The sequence below is a fragment of the Xiphophorus couchianus genome, chromosome 18, assembly GCF_001444195.1.
Source record: "Xiphophorus couchianus chromosome 18, X_couchianus-1.0, whole genome shotgun sequence".
Classification (NCBI taxonomy): domain Eukaryota; kingdom Metazoa; phylum Chordata; class Actinopteri; order Cyprinodontiformes; family Poeciliidae; genus Xiphophorus; species Xiphophorus couchianus.
The window spans coordinates 752168-771401 of NC_040245.1; the positions used below are offsets into that span (position 1 = coordinate 752168).

The 19234-nt window shown below is 43.5% G+C and overlaps 1 protein-coding gene and 1 long non-coding RNA gene across 8 annotated transcripts in view; one reads left to right on the forward strand and one right to left on the reverse strand.

The window, feature by feature from the left end:
• plekhg2 (pleckstrin homology domain containing, family G (with RhoGef domain) member 2) overlaps positions 1–15954 on the reverse strand; it is a 70364-nt gene extending 54410 nt beyond the window's left edge. For 6 of the 7 annotated variants that reach the window (XM_028045196.1, XM_028045193.1, XM_028045190.1 and 3 more), the window contains exon 1: positions 15631–15954. The gene's annotated coding sequence lies outside the window, so the exon portion shown is untranslated. Of the gene's footprint in view, positions 1–7442; positions 7595–15630 lie in introns of those variants that run through there. The other variant, XM_028045189.1, reaches the window with a different exon arrangement.
• On the forward strand, positions 7477–12460 carry LOC114161802 (uncharacterized). The gene is made up of 3 exons (XR_003599077.1): positions 7477–7607; positions 10431–10437; positions 12450–12460. It is a non-coding gene; the product is annotated as an uncharacterized LOC114161802 (long non-coding RNA).
• Positions 15955–19234: the final 3280 nt, after the last annotated feature.

A 19234-nucleotide genomic window follows, 5' to 3' on the forward strand; every position in this document is an offset into this window, starting at 1 on the left:
ATAGCTGTGATGTTTGATTCTGGAGAGGAAGAGGTGGAAAATGTTTTTAGGTTGCTGGTAGCCCATATTTAAAACAACATCCTTGGGACTCGACCGAGTCACTAAAACCTACCTGGTTCAATAACAAATGCAAGTTGCAAAATAGAGAACGAGCGACCGTTAACAGGTGTGCTCTGTGAAACTAGTTGGCTGTAGGCTGCTCAGTCTGGCTAATTCACAGGGGGAAGAAGGGTGGGACACCTGGATGTAGGCCGTCAGATAACCAGGAGATAACCAGGCGAATCGTTTCTCGAAACCAGCTTAAACAGAGTTTACTTCAGTTCTGGACAGGGTAAATCCCAGCAGATTTAGGAAACTCAACGTACCCGTTAGACGGAGAGCTGGTAGCACATCTCCCCTCTCAGAAGAGGAAGTACGAGAGTGAGAGAGTAGAGACAGAAAGGAGGGGGGGGGGTGTTGCGCAACAACAAGTGGCGCCCAACGTGGGGCACACAAAGATTTGTGGAAAAAGATTGCTGAGCTAAAAATGCTGTTGGAGATAGAAGTTGAGCATCAAAGAGCACACACGCATGAGGGAGCTCATTGGCGTGGGAATGATGAAGTGGACTGTTATGTCCAACAAAGGAAGATCGTCTTTGTCGGTACCGAGAAGTGGGACAGTACTCCCAGAGGACGGGAGGTCCCAGAAGAGTACGTGGTCGAGGTCGTGCGGAGCGTGCATGAGGCCCTTGGACATGCAGGCGTGCGACCTACCCGTAAGGAGCTGGAGGAGCAAGATCTTTGGATCCCAGTGAAACAAGTCCAACGCGTGCTGAGGGACTGTGAAGTGTGTGGTCAATACAACGCAGGTCGCCGAGGGCAGCGGATGGAAGGTTTGTTCATCAAGAGCACAGTCCCATGGGGTTCAGTCTGCATGGATGTAGCAGAGCCAATGGGGACAACAGGAAAGAGAGGTGAGAAGTACCTCTTGGTGCTGATGGACACAGTGACAACTGCTAGAAGAGCAGGTCTTCCCCTGCAGAGGAACTCCGTTCACGTCACAGAAAGCAGGGAGGCGAAGACACTTCTCCTTTTTGCTTAGAGAAGGAAAAGGGAAGTTGCAGCTTGAAGTGTCACTGAAAACAGGGCAGAGAGTTTGGATTAAAGCTCAAGATCGGCCTGCAACTACGGTGATCAAGCTGAGATTCAACGCCCAAGATTTTGTAAAGTAAGTACTGAACTTCAACACAGTACTACTGATGAAGAAAGGGGTCCATGAGGAAGCAGTGCTCAAGCCAGTTCTTAGCTACAGCGAACCAGAACATTACAAGAAGATGGCCAGAGAATCAAGCACCATGCCATCCTATATTAGACTGGCCACTATTACAGGAAGGTTGCCGTTCAAAGAACAACTTCAAGGCTTTGGACTGGGAGGGCCGTGAAGAAATTGGATTATGCTAAAGAAGAACTCCTGTCACAACCTGATGGATTAAAATGGAAAAGGATCATGATTACGGATAAAGCGTCATGATGCTTATGCTTTTTGCTTTGCTCTGCTGAACAGCCAGAAAAGTTTTTTTTTGAGGCCTTCTGTCTCAGCCCATCTTCCCTAAAGAACCATTCCACATCCTGAAGAACCGACAGTTCATCCAGCGAAGGTTCCTGTAGAAGAATCAGAGCGATCCAAGTTTTCTTCGACATTCATCACCTCATGGGGGAAATCAAAACTCCAAAGAGGGGGTGTCAAGAGAAGTGGAGTTTTGATGACTACACTGAGCCCTCTGTGAAAACTGAGGATGAAGAATCTGCATCTTCACATCCCAGACGAACTTCTTCTCTTTCTAGGGGATGAGGACGGCGAACTGCAGGAGGGTGATGGACTCCCAGCATGTGAAAGGTCTGACCTCGTGGAGGGGGTGTCAAGAAAATCCGAGCTCATCCCACTTCCCCATGCTGGAGATTTTAGTTTAACAGTAATAATAAATAAAGTTATCTTTAAAATGAATCACTCAAGTGACATCAAGGCCCAGCAGTAGACTTAGGTGTCAATAAAATAAATCTAGTTGTGTGTGTTGTTTTTGTCTCATGCAAACTTTGCTTTAATTCTACTTTTTTCTATCTAATCATAAGAAATCATAGTCAGTCAGAGAGTCATTAAACAGGAAAAGCAGGTTTCCTGGAAAAAGAGGAAGTTTCCAGCCTGCAGATTTATAAAAATAGCTGAGACTATTTTAAAGCATGAAAGTTTTAAAAAATTAAATCTAAACATTATTAGTAATTGGATAAGATTCAAAGTAAAATACTTATATGAATATTGGTTTACTTGTAATAATACACTTATATTTGTGGGAACTACAAGAAAAACAAGTAACTGTAACTTTAGTAGTAAATAATTAGAATCATGTATTATTCTTGGTTTCTTTTCAGAAAAACATCTGTAATAACTCACATTAAGATTATAATAAGAATAATTAATAAGTTATGGTTATAAAATCATAAATGAATGATAGATCAGAGAAGCTGAAGAAAATAAATGTGATATAAGTTATGGTTATAAAATTATAAATGAATGCTAAATCAGAGAAGCTAAAGAAAATAAATGTGATATAAATGTGATTTTGACATTGAACTTGAAATGGTGTAAAAAGGTGTAACTGCAATTAAACATCACTGATATGTTGGAGGTAGAGAGTAGGTGAAAGGTTGTGCAGGCAAGGGACACAGGAGGTTGAGCAACCCTGAGACATTGGCACAGACATCAGGAAATGTCTGTAAGACAGTGATGGATATGAGATCATCTGTCTAAGCAGACAGCAGGCGCACCAGGGGGGTGGATAAACCCTATAAAAGGTGGGTGCAAAAGAGGAACCTTTTGTTGGATCCTCCGGGCAGCTTCGAGCCAAGATCGAGATGGACAAAGAACTCTGCAGCTGAAGAAGAGCCGGGGCCACGGAGCCGGAGACTGTCCTGCACATGGAGGCCAACCCGTCTGGCCCACAATCTGTGGCTTCGAATCGCACTTCTCTCATCGGCTGGGTTCAGACCCCAAAGACAAAGATGAAGACAAAGACAAAGGCAAAGACAAAGAAGAAGAACTGGTGCCTTTTTTCCTGCCAGCACCAAGTCCTGTGTGACCTCAGCATCCATGCGGAGAGGAGGCTCATCAGACCTGCGGAGATCCTGGCCTTCATCGATCGGCGTCTTCCTCCTGTTGCAACACCTTCTTCATCATCAAGCCAGGTCTGGGGTTCGAAACACCAAACTCCGTCCGTCTCTCTCAAAGGTTTCCTTTTTTAGTTCTCAGTATCAGCAGTAGGGAAAGATAGACTAGATGATTGATTTTACTTATTTGATTATTTCTGCTACTGAATTAAGCTGTACTGACCCTTGCAAAAATGCCTTACTAATAAAATATTTAGCATAAAGAAAATCTAAAGATGTTGTGAACATTCAGTTAATGAGTCACCTTAAAGTTCTTTGATGGTTGTAAAATAGCTGTGATGTTTGATTCTGGAGAGGAAGAGGTGGAAAATGTTTTTAGGTTGCTGGTAGCCCATATTTAAAACAACATCCTTGGGACTCGACCGAGTCACTAAAACCTACCTGGTTCAATAACAAATGCAAGTTGCAAAATAGAGAACGAGCGACCGTTAACAGGTGTGCTCTGTGAAACTAGTTGGCTGTAGGCTGCTCAGTCTGGCTAATTCACAGGGGGAAGAAGGGTGGGACACCTGGATGTAGGCCGTCAGATAACCAGGAGATAACCAGGCGAATCGTTTCTCGAAACCAGCTTAAACAGAGTTTACTTCAGTTCTGGACAGGGTAAATCCCAGCAGATTTAGGAAACTCAACGTACCCGTTAGACGGAGAGCTGGTAGCACATCTCCCCTCTCAGAAGAGGAAGTACGAGAGTGAGAGAGTAGAGACAGAAAGGAGGGGGGGGGGTGTTGCGCAACAACAAGTGGCGCCCAACGTGGGGCACACAAAGATTTGTGGAAAAAGATTGCTGAGCTAAAAATGCTGTTGGAGATAGAAGTTGAGCATCAAAGAGCACACACGCATGAGGGAGCTCATTGGCGTGGGAATGATGAAGTGGACTGTTATGTCCAACAAAGGAAGATCGTCTTTGTCGGTACCGAGAAGTGGGACAGTACTCCCAGAGGACGGGAGGTCCCAGAAGAGTACGTGGTCGAGGTCGTGCGGAGCGTGCATGAGGCCCTTGGACATGCAGGCGTGCGACCTACCCGTAAGGAGCTGGAGGAGCAAGATCTTTGGATCCCAGTGAAACAAGTCCAACGCGTGCTGAGGGACTGTGAAGTGTGTGGTCAATACAACGCAGGTCGCCGAGGGCAGCGGATGGAAGGTTTGTTCATCAAGAGCACAGTCCCATGGGGTTCAGTCTGCATGGATGTAGCAGAGCCAATGGGGACAACAGGAAAGAGAGGTGAGAAGTACCTCTTGGTGCTGATGGACACAGTGACAACTGCTAGAAGAGCAGGTCTTCCCCTGCAGAGGAACTCCGTTCACGTCACAGAAAGCAGGGAGGCGAAGACACTTCTCCTTTTTGCTTAGAGAAGGAAAAGGGAAGTTGCAGCTTGAAGTGTCACTGAAAACAGGGCAGAGAGTTTGGATTAAAGCTCAAGATCGGCCTGCAACTACGGTGATCAAGCTGAGATTCAACGCCCAAGATTTTGTAAAGTAAGTACTGAACTTCAACACAGTACTACTGATGAAGAAAGGGGTCCATGAGGAAGCAGTGCTCAAGCCAGTTCTTAGCTACAGCGAACCAGAACATTACAAGAAGATGGCCAGAGAATCAAGCACCATGCCATCCTATATTAGACTGGCCACTATTACAGGAAGGTTGCCGTTCAAAGAACAACTTCAAGGCTTTGGACTGGGAGGGCCGTGAAGAAATTGGATTATGCTAAAGAAGAACTCCTGTCACAACCTGATGGATTAAAATGGAAAAGGATCATGATTACGGATAAAGCGTCATGATGCTTATGCTTTTTGCTTTGCTCTGCTGAACAGCCAGAAAAGTTTTTTTTTGAGGCCTTCTGTCTCAGCCCATCTTCCCTAAAGAACCATTCCACATCCTGAAGAACCGACAGTTCATCCAGCGAAGGTTCCTGTAGAAGAATCAGAGCGATCCAAGTTTTCTTCGACATTCATCACCTCATGGGGGAAATCAAAACTCCAAAGAGGGGGTGTCAAGAGAAGTGGAGTTTTGATGACTACACTGAGCCCTCTGTGAAAACTGAGGATGAAGAATCTGCATCTTCACATCCCAGACGAACTTCTTCTCTTTCTAGGGGATGAGGACGGCGAACTGCAGGAGGGTGATGGACTCCCAGCATGTGAAAGGTCTGACCTCGTGGAGGGGGTGTCAAGAAAATCCGAGCTCATCCCACTTCCCCATGCTGGAGATTTTAGTTTAACAGTAATAATAAATAAAGTTATCTTTAAAATGAATCACTCAAGTGACATCAAGGCCCAGCAGTAGACTTAGGTGTCAATAAAATAAATCTAGTTGTGTGTGTTGTTTTTGTCTCATGCAAACTTTGCTTTAATTCTACTTTTTTCTATCTAATCATAAGAAATCATAGTCAGTCAGAGAGTCATTAAACAGGAAAAGCAGGTTTCCTGGAAAAAGAGGAAGTTTCCAGCCTGCAGATTTATAAAAATAGCTGAGACTATTTTAAAGCATGAAAGTTTTAAAAAATTAAATCTAAACATTATTAGTAATTGGATAAGATTCAAAGTAAAATACTTATATGAATATTGGTTTACTTGTAATAATACACTTATATTTGTGGGAACTACAAGAAAAACAAGTAACTGTAACTTTAGTAGTAAATAATTAGAATCATGTATTATTCTTGGTTTCTTTTCAGAAAAACATCTGTAATAACTCACATTAAGATTATAATAAGAGTAACTAATAAGTTATGGTTATAAAATCATAAATGAATGATAGATCAGAGAAGCTGAAGAAAATAAATGTGATATAAATGTGATTTTGACATTGAACTTGAAATGGTGTAAAAAGGTGTAACTGCAATTAAACATCACTGATATGTTGGAGGTAGAGAGTAGGTGAAAGGTTGTGCAGGCAAGGGACACAGGAGGTTGAGCAACCCTGAGACATTAGCACAGACATCAGGAAATGTCTGTAAGACAGTGATGGATATGAGATCATCTGTCTAAGCAGACAGATAAACCCTATATAAGGTGGGTGCAAAAGAGGAACCGTTCGTTGGATTCTCCGGGCAGCTTCGAGCCAAGATCGAGATGGACAAAGAACTCTGCAGCTGAAGAAGAGTCGGAGCCACGGAGCCGACGACTGTCCTGCACATGGAGACCAACCCGTCTGGCCCACAATCTGTGGCTTCGAATCACACTTCTCTCATCGGCTGGGTTCAGACCCCAAAGACAAAGATGAAGACAAAGACAAAGGCAAAGACAAAGAAGGAGAACTGGTGCCTTTTTTCCTGCCAGCACCAAGTCCTGTGTGACCTCAGCATCCATGCGGAGAGGAGGCTCATCAGACCTGCGGAGATCCTGGCCTTCATCGATCGGCGTCTTCCTCCTGTTGCAACACCTTCTTCATCATCAAGCCAGGTCTGGGTTTCGAAACACCAAACTCCGTCCGTCTCTCTCAAAGGTTCCTTTTTTAGTTCTCAGTGTCAGCAGTAGGGAAAGATAGACTAGATGATTGATTTTACTTATTTGATTATTTCTGCTACTGAATTAAGCTGTACTGACCCTTGCAAAAATGCCTTACTAATAAAATATTTAGCATAAAGAAAATCTAAAGATGTTGTGGACATTCAGTTAATGAGTCACCTTAAAGTTCTTTGATGGTTGTAAAATAGCTGTGATGTTTGATTCTGGAGAGGAAGAGGTGGAAAATGTTTTTAGGTTGCTGGTAGCCCATATTTAAAACAACATCCTTGGGACTCGCCCGAGTCACTAAAACCTACCTGGTTCAATAACAAATGCAAGTTGCAAAATAGAGAACGAGCGACCGTTAACAGGTGTGCTCTGTGAAACTAGTTGGCTGTAGGCTGCTCAGTCTGGCTAATTCACAGGGGGAAGAAGGGTGGGACACCTGGATGTAGGCCGTCAGATAACCAGGCGAATCGTTTCTCGAAACCAGCTTAAACAGAGTTTACTTCAGTTCTGGACAGGGTAAATCCCAGCAGATTTAGGAAACTCAACGTACCCGTTAGACGGAGAGCTGGTAGCACATCTCCCCTCTCAGAAGAGGAAGTACGAGAGTGAGAGAGTAGAGACAGAAAGGAGGGGGGGGGTGTTGCGCAACAACAACCTTTGAGACCAACATCTACGCTTCCTCTCACCAGCCTCATGACACATAAAACAGCAAATTCAACTCTGTTGACTTATTTTACATGCAAACACACATCAGTTACAGCAGAAATATTAAAGTGATAGAAAACCTGATGCAGGTTCTTCCTCTGTGAGATTCTGACACTGGGAGCAGGTTACTGGTTTCCAGTCAGCAGCTGGTTACAAACCTGAGACCAGCAGATATCAGTCAGTTATGACAGATCTGAACTTTGACCTCAATATGAGAAACTTCAGACTGATAAGAGGAACCAAAGGTAAAATAACCTGAACAGGTGATCAACTCTAAACCACTCTACCTTTTTACTCTCTATGTTATTTAAACACACCTGTTGCCGTGGCAACCGCCTGCGCTCCACAAGCCCATCAGAGATGACGTTAAAACGTTCGGTCCGTTAGGATATCAGGTTTTTAGGCTGGATGATTATTAATCCGGCTCCCTGATCAGCTGATTCAAACTGCTGCTCTGATAGTCAGTCGGCCTTTGAGTCCATTTTTTATTTTCTTTAATGGAACCAAAACACACAGAATTGCACCAACACCTAGTTGAAACAATAATTACTGAGATTAATATTTTTGTTGGGTTAATAATTTAAAGACGTTTTGTTAATTTTTGTATTCTTTAGTTACAAACGTTTTGTTCTCAGTGAATATTTTGATAAGTGCGTCAGAAGAGGTCGGCTGGTTTCCGACCGCTGAGATCCACGTGTTGAGCAAAACCTGAGTTACGACGACATTTAATTTCCCTTTGGGATCAATGAATATTTGTAATCTGAATTCTGAACTCACTCTTTGCTAATCGTTGTCTGAGCAACAACATGGAAGGATTTTTAAAAACGAGGCTCCGGCGTCTCTGAGTGACTTCCTGTTACTCAGATTACAGTAACAAAGTACTTTTACTTTTTTCCTCTACATCTCTGGCTGAGAGTCCATCAGATGCGAGTTGTGCAACTTTCCTCAGAGGGGAGCCATGAAGCACGACCTTTGACCTCCCTGCGCTCAGCCTGGACGTCTCCTCAGTTTGTTTTCAGTTCTTTACACATTCTGGTTTGTTCTGTGTGAGAAACCAAAGCAGGACGGAAACTGAATTTACAACCTTGACCTGTGACCTCTGTGACCGCAGGAAGGTTACAGACACTCAGAAATATGAAAACAGGCAAGATGAACCTCATATTCATCGTTAGTAAGGGAGAGCAGGCTAACCCTAAAGTGCTACACCAATACGCTATTTAGCTAAAGCTAATGCTAAAGCATTACACCAATACGCTATTTAGCTAAAGCTGAAGCGCTACACCAATACGCTATTTAGCTAAAGCTAATGCTAAAGCGCTACACCAGCATGGTGCTTAAGCTAGCTCTTATACATTTTAACTACATGCTGTTTAGCAGACGCTAATCAAGGAGGATGTTTAACTTTCTCTACACAGGACGGGATTTGAACCAAAGACCTTCTTGCTGTGAAGCAACAATGCTAACCATATTAGAGTTTATAAACCCAACAGAGCTACAAATCCCATTTAGTACCATGATGAATGCATTTATTTTTCCACTGAGTAAAAGGAACTACAGTAAAGGTGAGATTGTTTTAGACATCTTCTCCACTTTCTCAATAACAAACCCGGTTCTGCCCGAGATACCAGCAGAACCGGAACCATTCATTCAGTCGGCGGGCAGGAAACTGAGGCTGAAACATGTCAGACAGAATGTTCTAGAAATCCAGCTGAGAAAATGAAGGAGATTTCCACAGAGAGCTTCAACACAATAAGAGACAAAAATAGATCAGCCTTCAGTCTGCTCTGTTTGCTTTAGCTCTATTGTCCTGTGATGAATTCTGGGAAATGGAGTCGTCTCAGCGGACAGCCGGACATCAAGATGAGACTCCATAAATGTGTCAGCAGGACACATTTATGTGTGTGTGTCAGACACACACAGCTGTTTCCAGCACACACACATCACAGCGTCAGTATTTCTGCTTCACTCTGACAAGTTAAAGCCTGTTTTCTCCGTCATTCTGGTCATAAAGTTTCTCTGCTTCCTGGTGCAACATGTAGTGATGTTGTAACGTTTCTGTCGCTGCAGGGACTGAAACATAAATCTGTGTTTGATTGACTTCACATTACCCTCACCTGGTTACGATACAAGAGCTTTTTTTCATTTTTCCTGAAGCATTGACTCTGTCGGGACTCAAACCCACAACCTTTGACTCTCTTCTACACAGCTAAAAGTCCAAGGCGCTGTCCGCTACGCCACAGAGCCTGCAGAAATATTTCCATGTGAAAACGTGGGAATTTTTGCGTCATGTTCCAGGAACAAAGAAACGTTTTGTTCCTTCAGATGATCATCCAGAGAATTGACTCGTTATCATACCTGATATTTATTTCTGACTCAAGCTTGACGTCTATTTTAGATTTTATTAAAGATGCTTTGGCTTGGGGCTGCACAGTGGCGCAGTTGGTAGCACTGTTGCCTTGCAGCAAGAAGGTCCTGGGTTTGATTCCCGGCCGGGGTCTTTCTGCATGGAGTTTGCATGTTCTCCCTGTGCGTGCGTGGGTTCTCTCCGGCTTCCTCCCACAGTCCAAAAACATGACTGTCAGGTCAATTGGTTTCTCTAAATTCTCCCTAGGTGTGAGTGTGTGTGTGCATGGTTGTTTGTCCTGTGTGTCTCTGTGTTGCCCTGCGACAGACTGGCGACCTGTCCAGGGTGTACCCCGCCTCTCGCCTGGAACGTAGCTGGAGATGGGCACCAGCAACCCTCCCGACCCCATTAGGGACAAGGGTGAACAGAAAATGGATGGATGGATGGATGCTTTGGCTTGTTTGGGATTGAAACCATCAACCTCCTGACCTCCACAAGTCAAACTCTCATATAGGAGTTTAAAACAAACGTTGGTCTAATTTTAAACCAGCTTTTTTCAGTTGCTGTGGAGCGAAGGAGCATGTTTGCTGCGTGTTTCTGTGCATTTTGCTGCCATGTTGTGTATGTTATTTATGTTGTTTACCGAGCGGCTCTGGGCCAGAGTCGCTGTGGTATCCAGCTGTCGCCGGACTCACACACACTCACACACTGTGCGTCACAGCAGAGCCTGTGTCTAACCTCAGAAGATGCTAAATTGTTGGACTAATTATTATAAACGGCAAACAGTGGTAACCCAGGAAACTACCCTCCCACATCCCATAATTAGAGGCTAAATATTAAAAGAGCTTCCAAATAGTTGAGATGGTTGGGGTGTGTTTGGTTCTGCTTGGCTCCTGGAGTCTGGGTCGGAGCGGACCGCTCAGAGGAACCGGAAACACCAACACAGCTTTAGGTCCAGATATCAGGATTTACCGGAACACCGGAGGACAACGGCGCTGCTGGGATTTGAACACGCAACCTGTGAATCACATCGTCCAACAAGTTTCCACTGAGCTACAGAAAATGTTGGAATTTGGGTTCTGAATTTCTGACAATCAACAACATGGCAGCAAATTAACCAGCATCCAACTCAGAGGAAAATGAAACTGATGTTAAATATTCTGATGAACATGAAACCTAAAGTCCAGCTGCGGTCACTCAACAGGATAATCTGATTTCATCTCATCGTCTGAACGGACAGATTCTGATCTTTTCACCCAAAAAATCAATTTGTGTCACTTCCACTAAATCTGATCTGATCTGAACGGTCATGTGGCATTTTATCCAATTTTACATGCAGAATTATGACATGAGCCATAATTCTGCAACAGATGGTAAATCAGGACAATGGTTGAAGCAATTGTTGCCAATACTTTGGATGGAGCTAATCAACGTTAGCTCCCGTTGCTCAGCAGCGTAAAATTCAGTAAACTTTCAAACTTAGCACTGCTGTTCACCTTATCTTTCTCTTAAACCGCCTGACTCCAGTCACATTTAATTATGCAAAAAAAAAATCAGATTTCAGGAACAAATCTGTGACGATAAAGAGCCTCGTGGAGCTCAGCTCACCTTTCTCTGTCCAACTCGTTTACGGACCAGAGCAGAGATCCAGCTCTCTCTCATTTCTCTGAATGGGTAAGTACGCTGCTGTTTTCAGTAGTAAATAAAAGTGGATGTGTTTTGCTTTGCCACCGCGTGTCACTTCCTGTTTCACTCTCAACGTTTCCATCAAAATGCTGAGTCAGCGTGGCAGAGGATCGCCAGCGGTTGCCAGGTCTCATCGGCCGTTTTCTGTCTGATCGAATGATAAATCACATCCTGTGTTTTGGGCTTTGAATTTATTTGATCAAATTACTGAAACATTTAATGATCATAAGTTAAACTGGATTCTGGAGAACGACATAATTTCCCTTGTCTTGTGTTTTGGTGTATAATGGACGCGTACCGACCTAAAACAGAACCAGAACCCAAGCAGAAGGAGACGACACCAACGTTCAAAGTTTGTGTCAAACAGCATCAAGTGCAGAAGTGGAAGTGCCAGATTTTATTGATGTCTAAATATGGAAACACTGCAGTGAAAAGTGCAGTGAGAGCAGAAATCATGTCCCCGTTTGCAGCTCTAACATCTGGCTGTGATTGAGTTTAGAGAGTAACGTCTGGATCTCTGCTCAGATTCACCAAACAGCAGGAGAAACTGCTTCCTGTTTATCATAAAAATTCTCCTCACGTTCCTCATCCTTCATCCGTCGGAGCCGCATGACTTTGGTCAAAGTTGCTCTCATGATTCCTGGAACGGCTGGTTGCTTCCAATGAAGTCAGAGATGAGGAGGGTGATAAGGAGGATTTGGCCTTTTAAGGACAAGAGAACCAAACGCCTCATTAATTTATGATGTGATCATTATACTCTGATATTCCACTTTCTGTTTGATGGCAGATCAGGCGGAAGCGTCCAGCAGAGACGGGATGGACAACAATCCAAGCACCTCATTGGCCGGAGCCCAGGAAGCAGAATCAGAAGAAAATCAGCTTCTATCGCCTGAGGCTGCAGGCCTTTGGTTAGGAGACGATGAAAACGCAGAGTCCCTCTGCACATGGAAGCATGAGGAGGGGTCAGAGGTCACAGACACTTGGCATTCTGAGATGTGATGATGTGATTACTGACCTCATGATTAAAATGCGGGACGTTTCTTCTGAGTTAATACAGAAAGGGAAAGGAGAACCTGAACACACCGACACAGTTGCGTCCCGATACGATGCGTTCACTGACCTTCGTTCTGTTACTGCATGAAGGAACCATCAGTTGTTTTTATGGACAGTTCTCAGCTGACTTATTCACTTGTCTCTATTCTCTATGAATCATTCAGACATAAAAAGCAGCGCTGTGAAGCAAACAGCAGAACAAACTTTAAATCGATTCTTAGAAAACGTTACAGAAAAATCTCAGGGTTGGTTCCTAATGACAACGACTTCAACACGTTTCTGGTTTCTTCCAGTCAAACTTTGCTCTAAAACAGACATCAACAACGAACAGAATTAGAAATCTTTCCAAATATGTCCAGGCAACCAAAGTTGCCTCCTATTGCCCTACAGCAGTGTTTCTCAATTCCAGTCCTCAGGCCCCCTGCCCTGCCTGTTTTAGGTGTTTCCCTTCTGCTACACACCTGGATTGAATCTATGGGTGATTAACAGGTTTCTGCAGCACTTGATGTTCATGCAATCATTTGAATCAGCTGTTCGGGAATAGAGGCTCATCTAAAACATGCAGAGCAGGGGGGCCTGAGGACTAGAATTGAGATGCGCTGGGCTACAGTCAGGGTGGGCAACTCCAGGCCTGGAGGGCCAGTTCCTGCAGCTTTTAGATGCATCTCCACTTCAACACACCTGAGTCAAATAATGAGGTTGTTAGCAGGACTCTGGAGAACCTGACTGCACTGAGGAGGAGACTCAGCTGTTGGATTCAAGTGTGTTGGACCAGAGAGACGTCTAAGAGTTACAGGACACCAGGACTGCCCCACCGGCCCTGCAGGAGGATGAAGCTTTAGGACAGTTTGGGATGAACAGCAGGCTCTGTGGCGCATTGGACTGACCGCAGCAGCAAGACATTGAAAGGTTGTGGGTTCAAGTCCCACCAGAGTCGATGTTTATGACTCCAGTCAAAAGCTTTTTTTAAAATAATGTTCAAATTTAACAAAACCCCAAAGTGACGAACCAAATTCAGATCCTTACGGCCGTCAAACGAAACACATGACAGCATTTTTTAAAGGACATGCAGATAAAATCCTGTTTGTTAAAAGTAAAGATGAGGATAAAGAGTTGAATTATGGCTCAAATCCTAAATGTTTGTTTGTGTCAAAAGGTCCAGAACAGCAAAGTGATGAGTCACAGAACCAGCTCTGTGGTCAGGCTGCATTAAAACCTTAAAATATACATTAAACATAAAATATTAAAATATAAAAACAGGCTCCATTAAAACATTAAAATATTCTTCATACAGCAGAAACAAACTACACGTTCCATCAAACCTCAACACTAAAAAGCTTTAAAAAATAGACACCGCTAGGTTACCTTAGCCTAGCTGATTTTAGCCTAAGTAAGCTAAATTTACCATAGCTTAGCTTAGCTTTCCCTAGCTTACCTTGGTTATGTTTATCTGACCTTAGTTTAGTTTACCTTAACTTTACTTAGCAAACTTTATTTCAAGGGAAATAAAGGGTGGGAAGTCTGGGCCTCCCTTGAAGCTGCTAGCCCCACGACCCGACCCCGGATAAAGCAAAGAAAATGGATGGATGGACTTTATTTCAATCTAAATTAATTTAGTTTAGCTAATGTTAGATTATTTTAGCTAAACCTACCTGATTTTAATTAATTGTACTATACTTTAGAATAGCCACCTTATTTTAGCTTCCTAGTTTAACTTACTTAGTTTACGTTAGCTTAGTTTAGCGTAACTTCTCCTGGCATAATTTAGTTTATTTTAGAATAGTTTAGTTTATTTAAGATAATGCCAGCTTATTTTACCATAATTCAGCTGACTTTATATTTGGTTTAATTTATCTCTGCTACCATATTTTAGCTTCTTAATTCATCTTATCTAAGTGTAGCTGATCTTAGCTTGGTTTGGTTTAGCATAGCTTAGCTTATTTTAGATTAGTTTAGTTTACTCTAGGGAAGGTTAGTTTACTGTAGCATAATTTCGCTGACTTTGATTTAGCTTAGTTATTTCAGTTTATCTTTAGCGTATCTGATCTTAGCTTAGCTGAATTCAGTTAATCTAAGTTATGATTAGTTCATTTCTGCTTCATGTAATCAAAGAGTAAATTTATAAACTCTTTTTATGACAGATCTGATCTTTAGTTCTTTTATATGTTTTCCCTTCTGATAAGTTGGAGGCATTTTTGTGCTAAGCTAACGGTAGCGCTGCTGTTTCCTCTGTATGAATGAACTTTGATCCGTGTGAACATTAAACTCTCAGTTGGACAAATGTCGTCGTTCCTCCTGGGAGTCTGTTCTATAAAAATCTTTGCTTTCCTTCATCATGCAGATAAAATCGTCAGATTTTCTGAATTTTACGTTTTTATTTCTTAAACAGCGTCTGAGAGGATTTCAGGCCTGAAACTTCCCTGTTTTGCTGACAGATGTTTGCTCAGTGTTGGAAGTTCCCTGTCGTGTTTTTGTTTTAATAACTCCCACTTCAGTCGGTTTCTGCAAACAGGAGAATTTTTTATTATTTTGACCAAAAGCAGTCGCCGTTCCTCTGAGGAAGACTTTGGATCTTCATCTCATGTTGTTTTCTGTCTCAGTCCTGCTGACATTCCTGGATTCTTCGTCTGTGTGGGAACTTTTGTTTTTAAAAGAAATGTTTGAAAGATGAGCCGGAGAGGCCAAACAGGAGGACGGTCAGATGAGACCCCCCCAACACACACACACACACACACACACACACACACACACACACACACACACCCAGCGACATGAGGAGTGAAAACTTCCTGACAGAAACAGCCATGAAAGTAGAACTGAGGCCCTAAAGAGGAAAACGTCACGGATTCACCTGATCTGAAACTCTTCAGTTGAGTTTTAAAGCAGCAGAAAGCGCTCAGCGCGCCCCCTACAGGCGCTCAAACACATTACAAGTAAAGAACTGTTGGTTTAAAATCTGAAATGATCAAACTTTTTAGTCTGCAAGACATCTTTCAGAAGGATGACCTGAGGTCTGACCGGAAGTCAGAATGCTTCATCATCATCATCATCATCATCCAGAACAAACTTTTCATTATTTTATGTCATATTTAAATCAGGGTCATATTTAATAAATAATACTCTGGAGTATGAAAGTTTCCTGTGTGGGAAGCAGCGGATAAAACCAGGTTCGAATGGGACCTCACCTCGGAGCCGGACCGGACCGGACCGGAGACATGGACCGCCCTGCTGCTCGGTTCTCCCGGTATTCCTGCGGATCCACAGGTCGCTCTAGGAAAAAACGCGATCCCGAACCAGTCACAGCCCCAGTCCGTCCAGTCAACTGGGCCAGCTGTTACCCAGCAAAGGCAAACAAAGAATCCATCCGAAACCAGTCCAGCTCACAAACCAGACCGGCAGGAGTTCGGTGAACCGGCGGAGGAACGGAACCAGAACCAGCGGGCTGGAGATGAACGGAACCAGCGGGCTGGAGATGAACGGAACCAGCGGCTGGAGATGAGGAGCTGCGAGCGGCGAACAGAGGGAGGGGAGGGGGGGGTGGACCCGTTAGGAGCGGGGGGGGGTCGGGGGGGGGGGAGGTCCAAACTCTGGCTGGGAGAAAGGAGAGACGGTTCTGACAAACTTCCAGCCAGAACTCCTCAAGAATCTGCAGATTTTACAAGTTTACAAAAAATGGAGCAAGAAAAACTGATGCATGGATCCATCGGATCCACCGGATCCATCGGATCCATTCATGCTGCAGAGGAGTAGAGATCCAGTCAGGAGGTTGAATCTGCAGAAAAATGAATCTACTGGATCAGAAAGAGTCAAAATCAGACAGACAGACAGACAGACAGACAGACTGATGTGTTTCGTTTCCAGGTTTTTCCTCTGACTCAGCGGCTGCAGGAGCATCAAACTGCAGCTGCTGAACAACATGGAGGTCGTCATGGCAACCAGGTGTGCAGCCAAAAAGCAGGAAGTGGGACGCTGCTGTCCCTTCGTCTTCATTGGAGGTCAGAGGTCAAGTGGGGTTTCTCAGAGTCAGAACCGAAATAATGGAGCACATCTCCATGGCAACGCCTTGACTGGTCCTTGGATTCCAGGAAGTTTCCAGGCGGTTCAGTGGAAGATAAACCGGTTTTATTAAAAAAAATAACAAAAAAAAAAAACCAGACGAGGAAATATGAAAAATTAAAAATTACACGAAAGAATATTTTTAAAATAAACATTGAAGTGGAACATATAAAAGATCCACAAACTTTATTAATTAAAAAAAATACAAAACAAGACAGGAAATAAATATATGACAATTTAGATTTTATCCGTAAAATGAAATAAAATAGTAGAAAAAAAAACTTTTTAATTGAAACATTTAGATTTGTATATAGAAATAAAATTAATATGGAAAATAAAAGGAAGATCAACAGGATTTTCATATGTATATATACATTGGCTCTAGTTGCCTTTGTTTTACAGTAGATTAACAGAATGTGCACCAAAGGTCGAAGGTCAACAGGCCAGGACTTGAAGTCATGACCGCCGCATGGAGGAATTATTACCTAGTAGAAAAAAATATTTAATAAAAACATAAGAAAAAAGATTCAGAACCTTTTAGTACTTTTTTAGATTCATGTAAAAAATAATAAAAAACACAAAGAAATTAAAAATGAGAAAATCCACAAAAAAACAAAAGTTTCAACATGTGGAAAATGTTTGTCACTACAGAAAACATCTGCAGACCTGATCTGATTAAAAAGCTGCATGAATGTAGATGAAATGTTTTATTTTATTTATTCGATCGTTTTGATTCATGTCTGCAGGCCGACTGAGAAAAACTCCAAACAGAAACACCAGTCAGAGCTTTATACTGGACACACACACACCCGCGCGCACGCCCGCCCGCACACACACACACACACACCCGCGTGCACACACACACACACACACACCCGCCCGCACACACACACAGATGGAGAAAGTGTGAAACAGCGCGGGTCAACGGGGCCGGCTGGCACCATCCGCTCAGTGTTTTTCCAAACTCAGACATTCCTCAGCTCACTTTCCTCCCAACAATTACCCTCCAGACTGTCGCTGTGTTTGTGTTGCCTCTCCAGAGGTCAGGGGTCATCAGGAAACAAAAGGGAAACCGTGGCAGCTTTACATTCTGGACACAAAGTCTTGGAGTGGATCGGCTGTACGACAGTCAGAGAGGTTTGTCTTTCAGATCCAAACCTCAGACTGAACACAGGAACCGGGTCCTTCGCCGCCATGTTTTATTGTCAAACTGCAGTTGGAAAACACACAGCTTCATTCAGTCTCCCAGCAACCAGCACAGCCAAGCATAGGTGCAGTTTGGAGGTGTGTGCTCCGACCTGCAGTCCATTTCTGTTCCCTGAAGAACGAACCATTAACACACTTTCACACACTGACGGTGGCGAGCTGCTGGGTAGTAGCCACAGCTGCCCTGGGCCAGTCCGACAGAGCAGAGGCTGCCATGAAGAGCGCCCCCTAGCCCTCAGACCAACACCAGCAGGCATGGCGAGTTAGTGCCTTGATCAAGGACACAGCTACAGAGACAGACAGTGTCTCAAACCGGAGACAAACTCCTACCTCCATCACTACAACGCTAAACAATGCTAAACGCTAAATTAGCATGGCTGTTAGTGGAAGCTAATGCTAAAGCACTAAAGTGCTAGTTCAGTTGAAAACAATCCGCCCGCCTTGACAGACTACAGCATGTTCTATAACGAACGTAGATATTGTGTTTATGTTTATATCTTATCTACTGTCTGTTTTTTTGGATGGAAAGAAAGAGAATGCAAGGACAGGAAATGGAACTGCTGCCCAAACAGCCTTCAGAATAAGAGCATAAATATAAAATTCTAACTACTTGAAAAATTTGTAAAAGCCAAATCACCAAAACTTCAACACAGATGTTGAACTTTGTTAAGCTTACCAAACTGGAAAGTAAGTTAGCACTTTAGATTTTATCCATAAAATTAACAAAGGGGAAGCTAACAGTGCTAAATGTTTTCAACATTAGCAAAAGAGCAAAACACTGAATGAAAAATTAGCTCCTCTATTAGCACATTAGCAGAAGTGTGCCCACCACAGGTGACCATGCTGAGTCATTGGATGAAATGTTGCTTAGAGGGAACATGAACGAGTTTATTTCTTTGTTAGGATTAAATTTAGGCTCAATAAGAAAAGAAATTCTGAAAACACATTTTCCCTCGGTGGATCTCTGCCTCGGCCTGATCATCGCTCAGCTGATAAACCCCATGAGTTTATCATCATTATTCTTGTGGGAGAAGACTGGTCCTGTTTGCTCTGGTCGGGTTTGCTGCTGTGAAACCTGACGTCTGTTTTCTTCTCCTCCAGCCTGGACGGGCTCTCAGCTGGATCAGAACCTCAGTCAGAACCTCAGTCAGAACCTCAGCCTGGACCTGCAGAGCAGCAGCTTTGCCAGCAGGTTTCCCCACTGACATTCCATCTCCAACGGCCGACCACATTTCCACTGCTAATGACACGGCGGCAGCCATGTTGGCTCGGCCAGCGTCTCATTAGTAGATATCTGAGAAACGGCGGCGGCCCGGCGGACCGGAGCGTCTCCGTCTCTGCTGGTGTCTTCTCTGCAGACGGCTGCTAGAAATCAATATTTACTGTTTAATGGAGAAGACTCTAAGAGAATAATCAAAGTTCCTCCTCATGTTTCAGATCCCAAATGGGAAAATTTCAACAACCAAGCAGCTTCTGTTCGCCTAAAACCAGTTTGGATTCCCAGCAGCCGGTAAACGGCTCCAGTTA